We start from the raw sequence: 17,122 nt of genomic DNA, 5'->3' as shown, positions 1-17,122 counted from the left end.
CCTATCTACTGTACCATTATTACTATCCTGCTGCTTTTCACTCTTCCCTTTTCTGCACTGTGCTTCTTTTCTTTTCCTCCCCTACATCTCCAAACTCCTTTATATCATCAGTCACTCCTGCTTCTTATCCACCATTCACTGCATCCACTTCTCAATGCTATCCAAGCTTTGCAGTTACCACCTACTCTTCCTTAACATCCCTCAACACCTGTTCTTCGTTATATTCACCCACTTAACCACTTCCCATCTTTAGCCACCACTCACTCTCTCACAAACTCTTACAACTTATGGCCACCTTCCCTCCATGTTCATCTCTCCCCACTTCTACTTGCCTTGCCCTTTGAGACTCTTTGCTGACACCTCATCACCACTACTTTATCTCATATCAACTCCACACTGTTTACTCCCTCCTTCGTTTCTGCAATGTGAGTAGCCATATAGACATGCAGCTCCTCAAAAGAAACAAACCTGTTCTATTCTAGCCCATCCTCTCATACTTTAACACACGCACACACACACACACACCAGTCATTTCTCAGTTGAAGGAGTTTTTAGTCTTGCAGGCTGCACGGTAACCTTGCTACTGATGTTGCCGCATACAAAGCATCCAGTACTCATAGTAAAGTGGTTGGTATTTGGAAGAGCAGAGTTGGGGAGATGCATTATGATACATGGAGCATATTTAGGCTGACAAAACCCATCCCTCTTCAGATCTGATTACAGCAATTTCTTCCAGAAAGTGAGACAGACAGACAGACAAAAAGTGTGACAGACAGAAAAAGCAAAATTAATCCAGTTATAGGATAAGTCTTTTATTTATCAAACTTGACCTCATTAACAGTTGAACTCAAACCGCAAGGAACTGGCACAAATACCACAAGGCATGGCATGAGTCTTCTACTATAGCCTCAAGCCGACCAAAACCTTGTGAGTGGATTTGGTAGACAGAAACTGAAAGAAGCTCGTCATATATATATATATACATGTATGTATGTGTGTGTGTATGTATGTATGTATGTATGTGTGTATGTTTGTGTGTCTGTGCTTGTCCCCCTTTACATCGCTTGACAACTGATACTGGTGTGTTTACGCCCCCATAACTTAGTAGTTTGGCAAGAGAGACCAATAGAGTAAGTACTAGGGTTACAAAGTATAAGTCCTGGGGTTGATTTACTTGACTAAAGCCGGTGCTCCAGCATGGCCGCAGTCAAATGACTGAAACAAGTAAAAGAAAAACACACACACACACACACACACACACACACACACACATACATGTTCATATACCCAAATGTGTAAAGCCTATATATACATATAAACACATTCAGTGTCATATATGACAGACAGGTCAACGAAGACAGTTCCTGTCACCAGACTTTTCTGAAAATAGTTCTCAATATGTTCAATGAGACTTGAAGGTTGGTTGGTTGGTTGGTGATAGATTTGGCAGTTTGGAATCCATCTTGTTGAATCATGATGGCTGGCTCAACAGGAATGGCAAATCGGTTAAGGAACAGGTACTCAAACAGATTAAGTGCATGACATAGCAGAGATATCAGACAAAAGTCTAGCAGCTAAGAGGATCAACATGGAATAAAACGCTTCACTTGATACAAGGGTCAGTAGCCAAGTCTTGTCCAATTATTGCCAGCCTAGAATAAAAAGTGGGTAGGAAAACAATGATGATGACAATGATGATGATGATGATGATGATGGCAACAAGGAGGGGGAAGAGTAGGGAGGATTATAAAGAAGAGTAAAATAAGTGAAACATAGAGACTTTTCTCAAAGAGGAGAGGAATAGCAAAATGGTCGATTCATCACATTGGCCAAGAAGTGATGTACGTCACTGTAATATTGGGCTTTCCAGGGGAGAGGGGAAAATAAGTTCTACCAAGAGGAAAAAAATAGGTGGACTTGACACTTTGAAAATCAGAATCTGGTAACACTTATACAGGTGTTAAAAAAAGAAGCAACAAAAGAAAAGAAAATTTATGCCTTTCATCAAAATTGACAAAGAAAGAAAGGAAATCACAATTAGAAAACACTAAAATATTAACGAACAATTAGAGGAAGACAAATAACTGAAAGAAAAGTAAAACGAAAATGTCATGGAGATCAATATCAAAATATCTTCTATATTAGTGTTTCTCAACCATTTTGTTCCCTATGGAACCCTTTGATTTCTGTTTTACTCAGATGAACCCTTCCAGTTGTTTGATGTTTAAAAAAATCCTATTATATTTTTATGATTAACCCTTTAGCACTACACCCAAGTGAGAGTAATGCTTATTTATTCACATTGTCTTCAGTTAATCATTCATTATCTCACAGCTCTGAGATTTCAATAATGTGATTGTTTATTTTTAGAATGACATCATAAGGTAAGTGTCAGGGGCTAGATCTGGTCAGTTTGAACGTGAAGCAGAATATTTTGGCCAGATATAGCCAATTCAAATGCTAAAGGGTTAATTATTATTATTATTAAAAAATTGCTAAAATATTTTATGTATTGTAGAAATAATACCAATTTATTGCACTTAAATTTTAGCAACAAAATCTTCTATTGACCCCCAAGGATCATCTGGAGTCCCAAGGGTCATATGGATTCCCAGGGCTCTATAACAATAACATCATCGACCTTAACATTTGTTTCTAGTATGGGTTATATGTTTTATCTTTTGCTTGTTTCAGTCAATAGACTGCAGCCATGCTGGAGCATCACCTTGAAGAATTTTTACTCAAATGAATCAACTCCAGCACTTTTTTCAGTCTGATATTTATTCTTGTGGGGTTTTTTTTTGGGGGGGGGGGTTTGTCAAGTCACTAAGTTGCAAGGATGTAAACACACCAATACCGGTTGTGAAGCAATGATGACAAACACATAAAGACGGATGCATGCACGCACACACGCACGCACACATGCATGCACACACGCACGCACACATGCACGCACACACACATACACACATATATATTAATCAAAGTGTACAGTATTATATATCCACTACAGTTCAATTATGTAATCCAGCAATCTCCAGAGGTGGCAGTTGTGGAATGAAATATAGCAACTGCTCTCTATTGTTGGAGGTGAATAGACACATCTGGTTTGTGGTTGCTGTGATTGCAATAAGTCATCCACATCTTGTGCCATATAGCTGTTATTCCTAGAGGTGTGCTCTACATAGTCATCAAAAACCCACCATGGGTATCATAGATCTGTTACAGTGGAATTATACAACCTAGGACATTCAACAGAGAATATCTCAACTCTATCAAATGAGCTCTTCACAGGGAAGATCAATAATGACATTAGAAGTGTTCTTGACCTTGCCCTGTGGTGTAACACCAGCGAGGTCATAACATGGTTTAAAACCAATAGCAGAAGAGGGTAGAGCTAGGTTTACCCAATTCGATATAGTGGACTTTTACCCATCTATGTCAAGGGAGTTCCTTTTTAAGGGATTGGATTTCACTAGGTCTTACACTGAAGTTAGTGACGTGCATGTCAGAAGAACCCTACTCTTCCGTAAGGGGTGAGCCTTGGCCAAACGAACTGACCTAGAAGGCTCCTTTGACATAGGAACCGGGCACTTTTGACAGTGCTGACGTATGTGACCTTGCTGGTTTCTTCATCCTTGATTTGCTCAGAAAGAAGTTCCCTTCCACAAGCATTGGCCTCTATAAGGATGAAGCACTGGCAATATAAAGAGGGGCAAATGGTCACATGCTAGATACGCTTAGAAAGGACCACACCAGCACCATGAATTCCATTGGACAAGAAAACGGTGGATTTCTTTGATATGCTCTGGACTTGGAGTCTGGTGCCTATATACCATTTAGGAGGTCAAATGAGAAGCTATCATATTAACACAGGTTCCTATCATCCAGCCATTTTCAAGACTTTGTTTTCAAGACTTTGTAAAAGGTGTCAGCATAAGAATCTCTAACCTATCTTTTGGTGCTGCCACCCTGTGCTATGATAAGGTCACAATGGATATATGAAACTGTACACTTCAATTAATATACACACTCTACTGACAGATACGAGTGCATTTTTTCCTGACTTATGGATTCTTAGATGGCTTTATATCTATCTAGGGGTCCACCAAGGTTCCGTCCTCAGCCCCCTATTATTTACCATAGTCCTCCAGGCAATCACAGAGGAGTTCAAGACAGGATGCCCCTGGGAGCTCCTCTATGCTGATGACCTTGCCCTAATTGCGGAGTCACTATCAGAACTAGAGGAGAAGTTTCAGGTGTGGAAGCAAGGTCTAGAATTGAAGGGCCTTAGAGTCAACCTAGCTAAAACCAAAATCCTAATAAGTAGGAAGGTAGATAAAACACAAACCCCTTCAGGTAGATGGCCCTGCTCAGTATGTAGAAAAGGAGTAGGTAGTAACTCTATAAGATGTACCCGGTGCAAGCTATGGACACATAAGAGGTGCAGCAACATCAAAGGCAGGTTAACTAGCAAGTTAGTTTTTGTTTGTGGCAGATGTTCAGGTGCAATAAAGACTGCAAACAAACAGGAAACAACTTCTATCTCATTCCAGGGTGAAAAACTAGAGGTAGTCGATAGCTTCCGCTATCTGGGCGACCAAGTTAGTAGTGGGGGTGGGTGCGCTGAAAGTGTAGCTGCTAGAATAAGAATAGCCTGGGCAAAGTTTAGAGAGCTCTTACCCCTGCTGGCGACAAAGGGACTCTCACTCAGAGTAAAAGGCAGACTGTATGACGCATGCGTACGAACAACCATGCTACATGGCAGTGAAACATGGGCTGTAACTGCTGAGGACATACGTAAGCTCGCAAGGAATGAAGCCAGTATGTGTAATGTCAATGTGAATACCCGTCAGAGTGTAAGTATCTTGAGAGAAAAGCTGAACATTAGAAGCATCAGTTGTGGCGTGCAAGAGAGACGATTGCGCTGGTATGGACATGTGGTGAGAATGGATGAGGATAGCTGCGTGAAAAAGTGTCACACCCTAACAGTTGAGGGAACCCGTGGAAGAGGTAGGCCCAGGAAGACCTGGGCTGAGGTGGTGAGGCAAGACCTTCGTACATTGGGCCTCACCGAGGCGATGACTACTGACCAAGACCTTTGGAAATGTGCTGTGCGTGAGAAGACCCGGCAAGCCAAGTAAGATCGTTGCCAGTGCCCCTGGACTGGTTCTTGTGCGGGTGGCACATGAGATGCACCATTTTGAGCGTGGCCGTTGCCAGTACCGCCTGACTGGCTCCCGTAGCATTTTCGAGCGAGATCGTTGCCAGTGCCCCTGGACTGGCTTGTGCGGGTGGCACATAAAAGACACCATTTCGAGCGTGGCCGTTTTCGTGCGGGTGACACGTAAAAGCACCCACTACACTCTCTGAGTGGTTGGCGTTAGGAAGGGCATCCAGCTGTAGAAACTCTGCCAAATTAGACTGGAGCCTGGTGTTGCCATCTGGTTTCACCAGTCCTCAGTCAAATCGTCCAACCCATGCTAGCATGGAAAGCGGACGTTAAACGATGATGATGATGATACATATATATATATATATATATACATATATATATATCTATATATATATACATATATATATATATATATATATATATATATATATATACATATATATATATATATATATATACATACATATATATATATATACATACATATATATATATATATATATATATATATATATATATATATATATACATATATATATATATATATATATATATATATATATATATATATATACATATATATATATATATATATATATACATATATATATATATATCCGGATCCGTTCGTGCTGCAGATGTTGGTGAGAGGGATAACTACCCTTGGCAAACAGGACACAGTCGTGTGTCGATAAGCCAGCTGGAGGAGATGTCCTCCTGGGGCTAAAAGCAACAGTAACATCCACCCCTAGGGGTCAGCCACACTTAAGTGGCAATATACTACACTATATATATATACATATATATATATATATATATATATATATATACATATATATATATATATATACATATATATATATATATATATATATACATATATATATATATATATATATATATATATACATATATATATATATACATATATATATATATATACATATATATATATATATATATATATATATATATATATATATATATATATATACATATATATACATATATATATATATACATATATATATATATATATATATACATATATATATATATACATATATATATATATACATATATATATATATATATATATATATATATATATATATATATATATATATATATATATATATATATACATATATATATATATATACATATATATATATACATATATACATATATATATATACATATATATATATATATATATATATATATATACATATATACATATATATATATACATATATATATATATATATATATATATATATATATATATATATATATATATATAATTGCCTTTAATCACCTCATTCATTCAAGCTCATTTATTCTCCAAAATAATTCTTCCTTGTTTGTTCTGCCCCTACAATGACTAACCTTGTTTCTTGGCTACATGTATATAAATATTTCGTACTTTTCTCTAAAAATTTCTTTCTTGCTTACTCTACCCTTTAAAACGAATTTTTCATGTCCATGGTTGCACCTACCCTTTCCCACCCCCACCACCAATACCGGAAATCTCTTTCTCTTACAGGACACCCAGTTACCATCCCCTCCCTCCTCTTACATTAGTAATCTTGCCGCCCTCTCCTTTCTCTCCCCACCCTCTAGAGACTAATGAAACCAGATAGCAGCCCACTTACCCTCTCTCTCTCTCTCTCTCTCTCTCTCTCTCTCTCTCTCTCTCTCTCTCTCCCTCTCTCTCCTTTTCTTTAATTTTTTTTTCATTTTTATATCTGCAGCATCATTAATGCTTACACCCACAATGCTCATAACACTTATATTTACTACGCCCCAAACACTTTCATATGCAATGCTTCCTTAGTCACCCCACCCTCAGTAGAGGCAACAACTTCAACAATTCTAACATGTTTGAATGACAGTAGGTTAAATGCAGGAACAACTGTTATGACGTCTGTTACCAAACAATCACAGGAACCTTCTTTTCAGGTACTGAATAACATCTCTCCTTCCTGTGTTACTTCCCATATCTCTTTCCCAGTTTTCAGAGTTGGCACTCTAAATGTAGACATATTGAAAGGTAGGTCTAGCAAGATTGTAGAGATGCTTCAATAGAGATGTGTTGATGTATGTTGCGTACAAGAGGTAAGATGGAAAGGAGCTTCAGCCAGTGTCCTCACAGGCAAAGCACATAGGTATAAACTCTTTTGAGAAGGTAATAGTGATGGAATAGGGGATGTGGGCATACTTCTTGCGTATAAATGAGTGGATAAAATTGTAGGGGTAGTGAGGGTGTGCGATAAAGTACTTATACTCAGGTTAGTCATGCAGAATGGTATAGCTACAACTATCTCCACCTACACCCCACAAGTGGGCCTGCCAGATGAACAGAAGGATCACTTTTATGATATTCTTCTATAGGCTACTTCAAAGACGAGTGACAATGATCTCTTCTTTGTGGCTGGAGATTTTAATGGGCATGTCAGACAGCAACATAGTATCTTCCATAGTGTACATTGGGGGCCATGAAGTTGGTACCAGAAATGAAGAGGGAACTAGGTTCCTGGAGTTCTGTGATGCAAATAACCTACTGATCTGCAATGCCAACTTCAGGAAGCCAACTAACCACCTGAGAACCTATCAGTCAGATGACTCTGCTTGCCAGATCAATTTCATTCTCACCAGACAGCGGGATTCATGGTTGCTTATAAATACAAAGACCCTCTCTGGTGAAGAATGCACCCCACAACATAGACTAGTTATTAGTGACTGTCGACTCAAAGCCAGAAGGATGCCAAGAAGCAGACTAATCTAGAAAAGAAGGATTTGGAAGCTTAAGAACCCTTCACATAGTCAGAGATTTAGGGACATTCTCATTGAGAAATTTGATGATAGGGAGGAGGAGCTACAGTCCTGTGACATAGAAGGCAGCTGGGAATTCCTGCGAGACAGCTTGCTGAGTGCCACAGACCAAATCTGTGGCTGGTGCAAAGTCCCTTCCAGATCTAGGGTAACATGGTGGTAGAATACTGTAGACAGGGCCATTAGAGCAACAAAACAGGCCTGGAAGAGTGGGGATAGCAGGGGACTGTATCAGATAGCCAAAAGGGAAGTTAGGAAACAGGTATATATATAGCCAAGGGAGTAGCAGAAAAGAAGACGTTTGCCAATGTTCAGCAACATGAGGACCAAAGAACTGAAGTATTTCGGATTGCAAGACAGTGTGTGAGAGAAAACCATGATGTCATAGGAGAGAAATGTGTCTGCATGGATGATGGTGCCCTTGCGTTTAATGATTCTGCAAAGAAAGAGGCTTGGAGAAGCCATTATGAAAGACTGCTGAATGTGGAGAATGAATAGGAGGAAGAGAGTCTGCCAAAGGTTGACCTAATTCAGGGACCAGTTACCCAAATCAACAATACCCTGGTAGATAAAGCAATTAAGGATGTGAAGACAAGGAAAGCTTCTGGCCCATCAGGAATCACTGCTGAAATGCTTAAAATATCTAGTGGTGTAGATTATGGTGTAGTCACCTGTATTGTAAATCAGGTAGTTCATGAAGGAGTCATACCCAATGACTGGTGTAGCAGCACCATAGTCAACTGCTACAAAGGTAAAGGTGATGCCTTAGACAGAAATAACTACAGGGGTATCAAACTGCTGGATCAGGTGATGAAGGTCACAGAGAGGGTCATAGCCCAACTAATTAGGGAGATAGTTAACCTAGATGAGATGCAGTTTGGTTTTGCGCAAAGCAGAAGCACCACTGATGCTATACTTCTGATAAGGCAACTGCAGGAGAAATACCTAACCAAAGATAAACCTTTGTACTTGGCTTTTGTTGACTTGAAAGCCTTTGACAGGGTCCCCTGATCCCTTATCTGGTGGTCAATGTGGAAACTGGGGATAGACGAGTGGCTGGTAAGAGCTGTACAAGCTCTGTACAGGGACGTTGTCAGTAAGGTGAGGGTTGGCAACGATTACAATGAAGAATTCCGAGTAGAAGTAGGGGTTCCCCAAGGATCTGTCCTCAGCCGCCTCTTATTCATTATAGTCCTGCCAGCTAGAACAGAGGAATTCAAGACAGGATGCCCCTGGGAGCTCCTCTATGCTGGTGACCTTTCCCTAATTGCTGAGTCACTATCAGAACTAGAGGAGAAGTTTCAGATGTGGAAGCAGGGACTAGAATCGAAGGGCCTTAGAGTCAACCTAGTTACAACCAAAGTCTTAATAAGTAGAAAGGTAGACAAACCACAAACTCTTTCAGGTAGATGGCTCTGCCTGATCTGTAGAAAAGGTGTAGGTAGAAACTCTATAAGATGTACCCAATGTAAGCTATGGACACATAAGAGGTGCAGCAATATCAAAGGAAGGCTAACTAGGAAGATAGTTTTTGTATGTGACAGATGCTCAGGAGCAATAAACACTGGAAATGTGCAGAGAACAACTTCTGCCACATTCCAGGGAGAAAAACCAGACTTAGTTGACAGCTTCCGTTACCTAGGTGACCAAGTCAGTAGCGGGGGAGGGTGCGCTGAAAGTGTAGCTGCTAGAATAAGAATAACCTGGGCAAAGTTCAGAGAGCTCTTAGCTCTGCTGGTGACAAAGGGCCTCTGGCTCAGAGTAAAAGGCACACTGTATGACGCATGTGTACGAACAGCCATGCTTCATGGCAGTGAAACATGGGCCATGACTGCTGAGGACATGCGTAAGCTCGCAAGGAAAGAAGCCAGTATGCTCCGATGGATGTGTAATGTCAGTGTGCATACTAGACAGAGTGTAAGTACCTTGAGAGAAAAGCTGAACATAAGAAGCATCAGTTGTGGTGTGCAAGAGAGACGATTGCGCTGGTATGGTCATGTAGCGAGAATGGATGAGGATAGCTGTGTGAAAAAGTGCCACACCCTAGCAGTTGAGGGAACCCGTGGAAGAGGTAGACTCAGGAAGACCTGGGATGAGGTGGTGAAGCATGACCTTCGAACATTAGGCCTCACCGAGGCGATGACTTCTGACCGAGACCTTTGGAAATACACTGTGCTTGAGAAGACCCGGCAAGCCAAGTGAGACCTAAATCTATGGCCTTTACCAGGGGTGTAGCCAGCCTACTTATGTGTACCTTTCCTTCTTTGGACACAAAACCCTGCTTGTGAAAACTTGTTGAGGCAAGTGAAATCGAAATCGAAATTGAACCAAATTCGTTGACTGGCCCCCATACCAACCTTCCTTCATTGGACACTAAACTCAGCTTGTGAAGACTTGTTGGGGCAAGTGAGATCGAAACTGAACCAAATTTGATGACTGGCATCCATGCCAGTAGACCGCTAACAGCACCATCCGAGCGGGGTCACTGCCAGAGCAGCGCTCTCACTTCCTTTGCGGTAGCACGTAAAAAGCACCATTTGAGCGCGATCGTTTCCAGCTTCGCCTTACTGGCACTTGTGCCGGTGGCATGTGAACAAAACATTGGACTGACTCCTGTGCAGGTAGCACGTAAAAAACATTTGAGCATGGCCATTGCCAGTACCGTGTGACTGGCCCTCGTACTGGTGGCACGTAAAAGCACCCACTACACTCTTGGAGTGGTTGGTGTTAGGAAGGGCATCCAGCAGTAGAAACTCTGCCAGATCAGATTGGAGTCTGATGTAGCCATCTGGTTTCACCAGTCCTCAGTCAAATCGTCCAACCCATGCTAGCATGGAAAGCGAACGTTAAACGATGATGATGATGATGATACACACACATTATATATATATATATTTATATATATATATATTTAAATATATATATATAAACATTAACAGAGGTGGGTTGAGGTCTGCTGCAGGTGTTTCAGACATGTTCTTTATGAATGAACAAAAGCATTATTACATCATGCAAAAAAACCAGTTTTCTTCAGGTGAATAAAGAGTAAAAATTAACTCTAAAAAATGTTCACAAAAATAGAAACCAACCAGGTTACAACCGGGAGGGTGAATGGCGAAAGCTATTACAGAGTATGCATTCGTGGTGACACATTAATAGACTCATTTGAGGGACTGGAATAAGAGAACAAAGTAGGGACAGATAGAGAAGGAGGGAAATGGAGAGAGAACAAGGGAAAAGTATATATAAATATATAAAAAAAAGTAGATATATATATATATATATATATATATATATAAGTTATATTTAAAATTAAAGTTAGATAAGAGGTTTTAAAGTGATCATGATTCCTGGGTGTCAATTTACATGGCACCATCAATGATCATGACTACGATGCACTAATGCCATTTACATAGCACTGGCATTGACCACAGTTCACAGGTGTCATATACATGGCATCAGCAATGACCACAACTATGATTCAAGGGTGCCATTTACATGGCACCAGAAGCAACCACCACAACTATGCACAGGTGCCATTTACATGGCACCAGCATGGCCAAAACTATGATTTCACTTGGCTTGATGAGTCTCCTCATGCACAGCATATCGCCAAAGCTCTGAGTCACTTGTCATCACCTCCATGAGGTCCTATATATATAGTGTTTCGTGCTGCAAGGCAGTGAGAATCATGATGTCATAGGAAAGAAATGTGTCCACATAGATGACAGCTCACTTGCATTTAATGAGGCTGCAAAGAGAGAGATTTGGAGACGCCACTATGAAAGGTTGCTAAATGAAGAGAATGAATAAGAATAGTCTGGGCAAAGTTCAGAGTTCCTACCTCTGCTGGTAACAAAAGGCCTCTCACTCAGAGTAAAACATAGACTGCATGATACATGTGTGCGAACACGGCAGTGAAATATGGGCCATGACTGCTGAGGACATGCGTAAACTTGCAAGGAATGAAGCTAGTATGATCCGCTGGATGTGTAATGTCAGTGTGTATACACAATAGAGTGTAAGTGTCCTGAGAGAAAAGTTGGACATAAGAAGCATCAGAAGTTGTGGGCAAGAGAGACAACTGCACAGGGATGGTCATGTGTTACGTATGGATGAGGACAGCTGTGTGAAAAAGTGTCACACCCTAACAGTAGAGGAAACCTGTGGAAGAGGTAGACCCAGGAAGATCTGAGATGAGGTGGTGAAGCACGACCTTTGAAAATTGGGCCATACTGAGGCAATGATTAGTGACCAAGACCTTTGGAGATATGATGGGCCTCACAGAGGTGATGACAAGTGACCAAGATCTTTGGACAAATGCTGTGCTTGAGAAGACCCAGCAAGTCAAGTGAGACTATAACTGTGGCCAATGACAGTGCAGCACAACCGGCCCATTTAAGAGTACCCTTCAATCATTGGGCAATAAACTGCCCTTCTGAAGACCTGTTGAGTCAAGTGAAGTCATTGTTGTGGCCAATGACAGTACTGCGTGATTGGCACCCATGCCAGTGGCATGTAAAAAGCACCATTCGAGCATGGTCGCTGCCAGTGCCAACTGACTGGATCCCATGCCAGTGGCACGTAAATAGCACCATTCAAGCATAGTCGATGCCAGTACCACCTGACTGGCCCTCATGCCAGTGGCACATAAAAAGCATCCACTACACTCTCAGAGTGGTTGGCGTTAGGAAGGGCATCCAGCTGTAGAAACATTGCCAGATCACTATTTATATTATTGACATTATTTACAATTGACGGATATTTGTCCTCATCTTCTTTGTTGTTAACACAACGTTTCGGCTGATATACCCTCCAGCCTTCATCAGGTGTCTTGGGGAAATTTCGAACATAGGTTCTCATTCCTAAGGTATTTTTCGATGTTATTATTATTATTATTATTATTATTATTATTATCATTATTATTATTATTATTATTATTATTATTCAGGTCACTGCCTGGAATTGAACTCGGAATCTCGGGGTTAGTAAACCTCATTTTTACTGCTATGGGATTGCTACCTTGCTTCACAACTAAACTATGCAATTCATCGAATATTTTGCACCAGTTACATCTTGCAGCTCTCAAGTACTGAATCTAAATACCTCAGATGATATGGAGAAATTAATTTATGTCTCACACTACACCCTGTTTGACTTGAACGTTTAATTACCTCGTGATGTGCTTTCTACTACCACATGTGTGATCAAAGAATAAATTATTATTATTATTAATGAAGGAATATTGCCTTCTGATATTTGTTTTTACATTCATGTAAAACATACATTCATACATTACTGGAAGCACACTATTAAATTTACTTTCTAAATGCTCATAAAGAAGAAAATTATCACAAATATAGGATGAGACATTAACAAAGTTATTTCAGATGACCTGTAACTAAACTATACACAAGCTACTATTGTGGCACAGGAAGAACATTTCTTAATCAACTCTAAGTCAATACAAACCTCAGAACGGAGCACATGCCGGATTTTGGATTGTGGAGAAGCTTTGTCAGGAATGTTCAACCATGGTCGCAACGATGATTATGATGCTGATGATGCTGTTACTGTATTTAATGCAGATATTCATGGCAGCAGAAAGGAAATGTAAATAGTATAAAAGCTGTTATCATTTAAGTGAATTCAAATGTTCACCTAATTACTTAGTATCTAACTTATTTTCATAATTTTAGATATTGGACTAAGATTGGTGTTTTGCAAAACAAAATCAAGCAAAATGTAAAAAACGCTTACCTACAAGTTAAAAAAAAAATATTAACCAGACAATGATATCAATTCAGCCTAAGATTTTGTATAAAATTGCAAAATACCAAATCAACTTAATCTTCGTAACAAATCTAATCAGTAGAGACTATGACAAAGTATATTCTTGAAGCAACAACATTACTGTTGATACAAATATAAGCTTTCACCCAATGGTTTGATTCACATTAAACAATAAAAATCCATATTTATAAGAAAAAAAAAGTATCACTTTTCATAACTGAGGATGATATCCTTGCTGGACATCAAAATATTTTGCTAAATCTGCAGCTACAGTTATAATAAAAAGTGTCCCAATGTCTGACATAACATTCAAGGGAGATTACTAGCGTTTTACTGAAGAATCCTGAACTGAAGCAGAAAAATGAGTCGTTGTGCTATCGTTGGGTGAAAAGAAAGCATCAATTAGAATTTGAGATTATAACTGGTTAACACTGAGTAAGTTTTGTCCCTAATAAGTGTAAACGATCAAACACGGGGGAGGGGGGAATAGCTAGATAGCAAATGAAACAGTTTGATCCTAAATTTCCCAATGCCTTTACTGGCCAGAATATCTTAATAAAAGTATCTAGATGGACCCTCATATTGGACCGCTACTAAATATAATAAATCTTGAAACAAATTATGCCTCCTCGCTAAAAAGCACTTTCATCATTCATTACTGAGGTATAAGAAAAGTTCCTGTTTCTTCAGAATGTAAGAGTCTTAACAACATCCGGATTTTGTAAACTTACATTTTACAAACCCATTACAATAGAAAAATTATTAAGGCTACTCAATCCATGAGGAAATGATGAACAAATTTCATTAGTCTATTAGCTAAAACAAATTTCATTAATCTATTAGCTAAAAATAAACAAAAAAGTAAATATCAAATTGGTATTATACTAAACTCTTACTAATTGAAGAATATAGTTATTAGCTATTTGCTTACCATAGAGAAATTTGTGTGCAAAGAAATTAATTAACATCCTCTTTATCTACCTTTAATCGTTCAGAGAGTCTTCCTTCAAATAGAAATTCCCAGTTCAAACAAGGAAGATTTCGTAAATTTCTTCTACAGCAATGTCATTACTATGCATAACTTACCGTATTCTAACCCCTTTAAAATTTGGGAAAAATGTTTTATAAGGCACTAAAATACTATCCATGTACAAGAAACTCCCATATTTTTTTAACTTGATTTTTGACAAATAAAAAGAGTTCCTTATACTCGTTAAAAAAAATGGTAATTATGTTGCTATTATTGCTTAACTCGAAGCCATCCCTGTTCGAACAGACCTATGAACAAAGGGTTCCAGCAGTGACCATCCAGTATATTTTAAAACTAAATGGAAGAGCATTACTTAATGTAACCTGCCTTTTTTGTTAGACGGGGACGTAAATTGGCTACTGTTTCAAGCACGTAGAGCTACCACGTGCACGCTTCTTGCTTGCGACGAGTTAATTAAAGGTAGGTAACTCTGTCTGAAGCTTGTGCGATTTTATTTCCATAACGTAAGTTATCTCTGTATAATGTAATTGGACTTTGAGGAAAATAAATATAATTTAGTATATTTTTAAGAGAGTAATTCTTGAGATCGCTAATTTTCAACATGACCAGTATCATTTTGCTTTTAAATTTATTTCCCATTAACTTTTGGTAATATTCTTGAATATGAAGACAGCTTAGACACCAAGATGTAACTTCTTTTATTAAAGTGCAAGATCCCTTATAAGAAAAATTGTAAACATTTTAAATATGTCTATTCTTGAGATTGTTGATTTTCATGGTGTAGCAGCACCATAGTCAAGTCCTACAAAGATAAAGGTGATGCTTTGGATAGAAATAATTACAGAGGTATCAAATTGATGAGAGTTTCAGAGAAAGTCATAGCCCAGCTAATTATGGAAAGAATTAGTCTAGATGAGATGCAGTTTGGTTTTGTACAAGGGAGAAACATTGCTGATGCTATATTTCGGTAAGACAGCTGCAGGAAAAATACATAGCCAAAGATAAACCTCTATACTTAGCTTTTGTAGACTTGGTGGAAAATGTGGAAACTAGGGATAGACACATGGCTGGTGAGAGCTGTACCAGCCGTGTACAGAGACGCTACCAGTAAGGTAAAGGATTGGTAAAGAGTACAGCAAAGAATTCAGGGTTCAAGAGGGGGTTCACCAAGGATAGGTCCTAAGCATCTCCTTGTTCATCATAGTCCTCTAGGAAATAACAGGAATTTAAGACAGGCTACCCTTGGGGGCTTCTCTACACTGATGACCTTGTTCTTATAGCTAAATCACTACCAGAACTAGAGAAGAAGTTCCAGGTATGGAAGCAAGGTCTAGAATCAAAGTGCCTTAGAGTTAACCTAGCAAAAACCAAAGTTTTAGTAAGTAGGAAGGCAAACAAATCACAAATCCCTTCAGGTACATAGCCCTGCTCAGTCTGTAGAAAAGTTGCTCTGTAAGATGCAACCAGAGTAAGATTTGGACACATAAAAAGTGCAGCAATATTGGAGGAAGGTTAACTGGGAAAATAGTTTTTATATGTGGAAGGTGTACAGGTATAATAAATAAATGCTGAAAATGTGCAAAAAATAGACTCCATCAACTGCCATGGGTGGGGGCAAGCTACAGGTAGAAGATAGTTTCTGTTATCTAGATGACCAAGTTAGTAGTGGAGGTGGATGCTCTGAGAATCTAGCTGTTGGAATCAGAATAGGATGGGCCAAGTTCAGAGAGCTCCTACCTCTACTGGCAACAAAGGGCTTCTCTCTCTCAGAGTGAAAGGCAGACTGTATGATGCCTTTGTGTGAACAGCTATGCTGCATGGAAGTGAAACATGGACTATGACAGCTGAGGACATGTGTAAAGTTGAAAGAAATAAAGTCAATATGCTTTGCTGAATGTGCAAGGTCAGTATGCATATTCGACAGAGTGTAAGCATCTTGAGAGAAAAGTTAGGCATAAGAGGCATCACATGTGGTGTGCAAGGGAGACGAATGCACTGGTATGGATTTGGGAGATGGAAACTGGGAGAAGCCTATTTTGTGTGTGTGTGTGTATGTGTGATACAGATGTTAAACAATGATGATCTTGCACACATACACACATAGATGTATCTCATAGCGTGAAGCATTATTGTATAGTAATGCCCTTATATAAATAAATATGTGTGTGTGTGTGTGTATGTGTGCATGTATGTATGTGGGTGTGAGTGTGTGTGTGTTTGAGCGTGTGTGTGTTTGAATGTTTGTGTGTGTTTTAGTGTGTGTGTGTGTTTGTTTCCTTGTCTTGACATCATATGATAGCTGTAAATGAGTGTCACTGTCATAT

At 39.2% G+C, this 17,122-nt stretch overlaps 1 protein-coding gene across 11 annotated transcripts in view; it reads right to left on the bottom strand.

The window, feature by feature from the left end:
- The window catches only part of LOC106884152 (protein-cysteine N-palmitoyltransferase HHAT), a 287,547-nt gene that overhangs the window by 79,272 nt on the left and 191,153 nt on the right, over positions 1-17,122 (bottom strand). The gene's annotated exons all lie outside the window — the stretch shown is intronic.

The sequence above is a fragment of the Octopus bimaculoides genome, chromosome Z (genome assembly GCF_046866305.1).
Source record: "Octopus bimaculoides isolate indiv1 chromosome Z, ASM4686630v1, whole genome shotgun sequence".
Taxonomy (NCBI): domain Eukaryota; kingdom Metazoa; phylum Mollusca; class Cephalopoda; order Octopoda; family Octopodidae; genus Octopus; species Octopus bimaculoides.
This window is presented reverse-complemented; position numbering and strand designations above follow the sequence as displayed.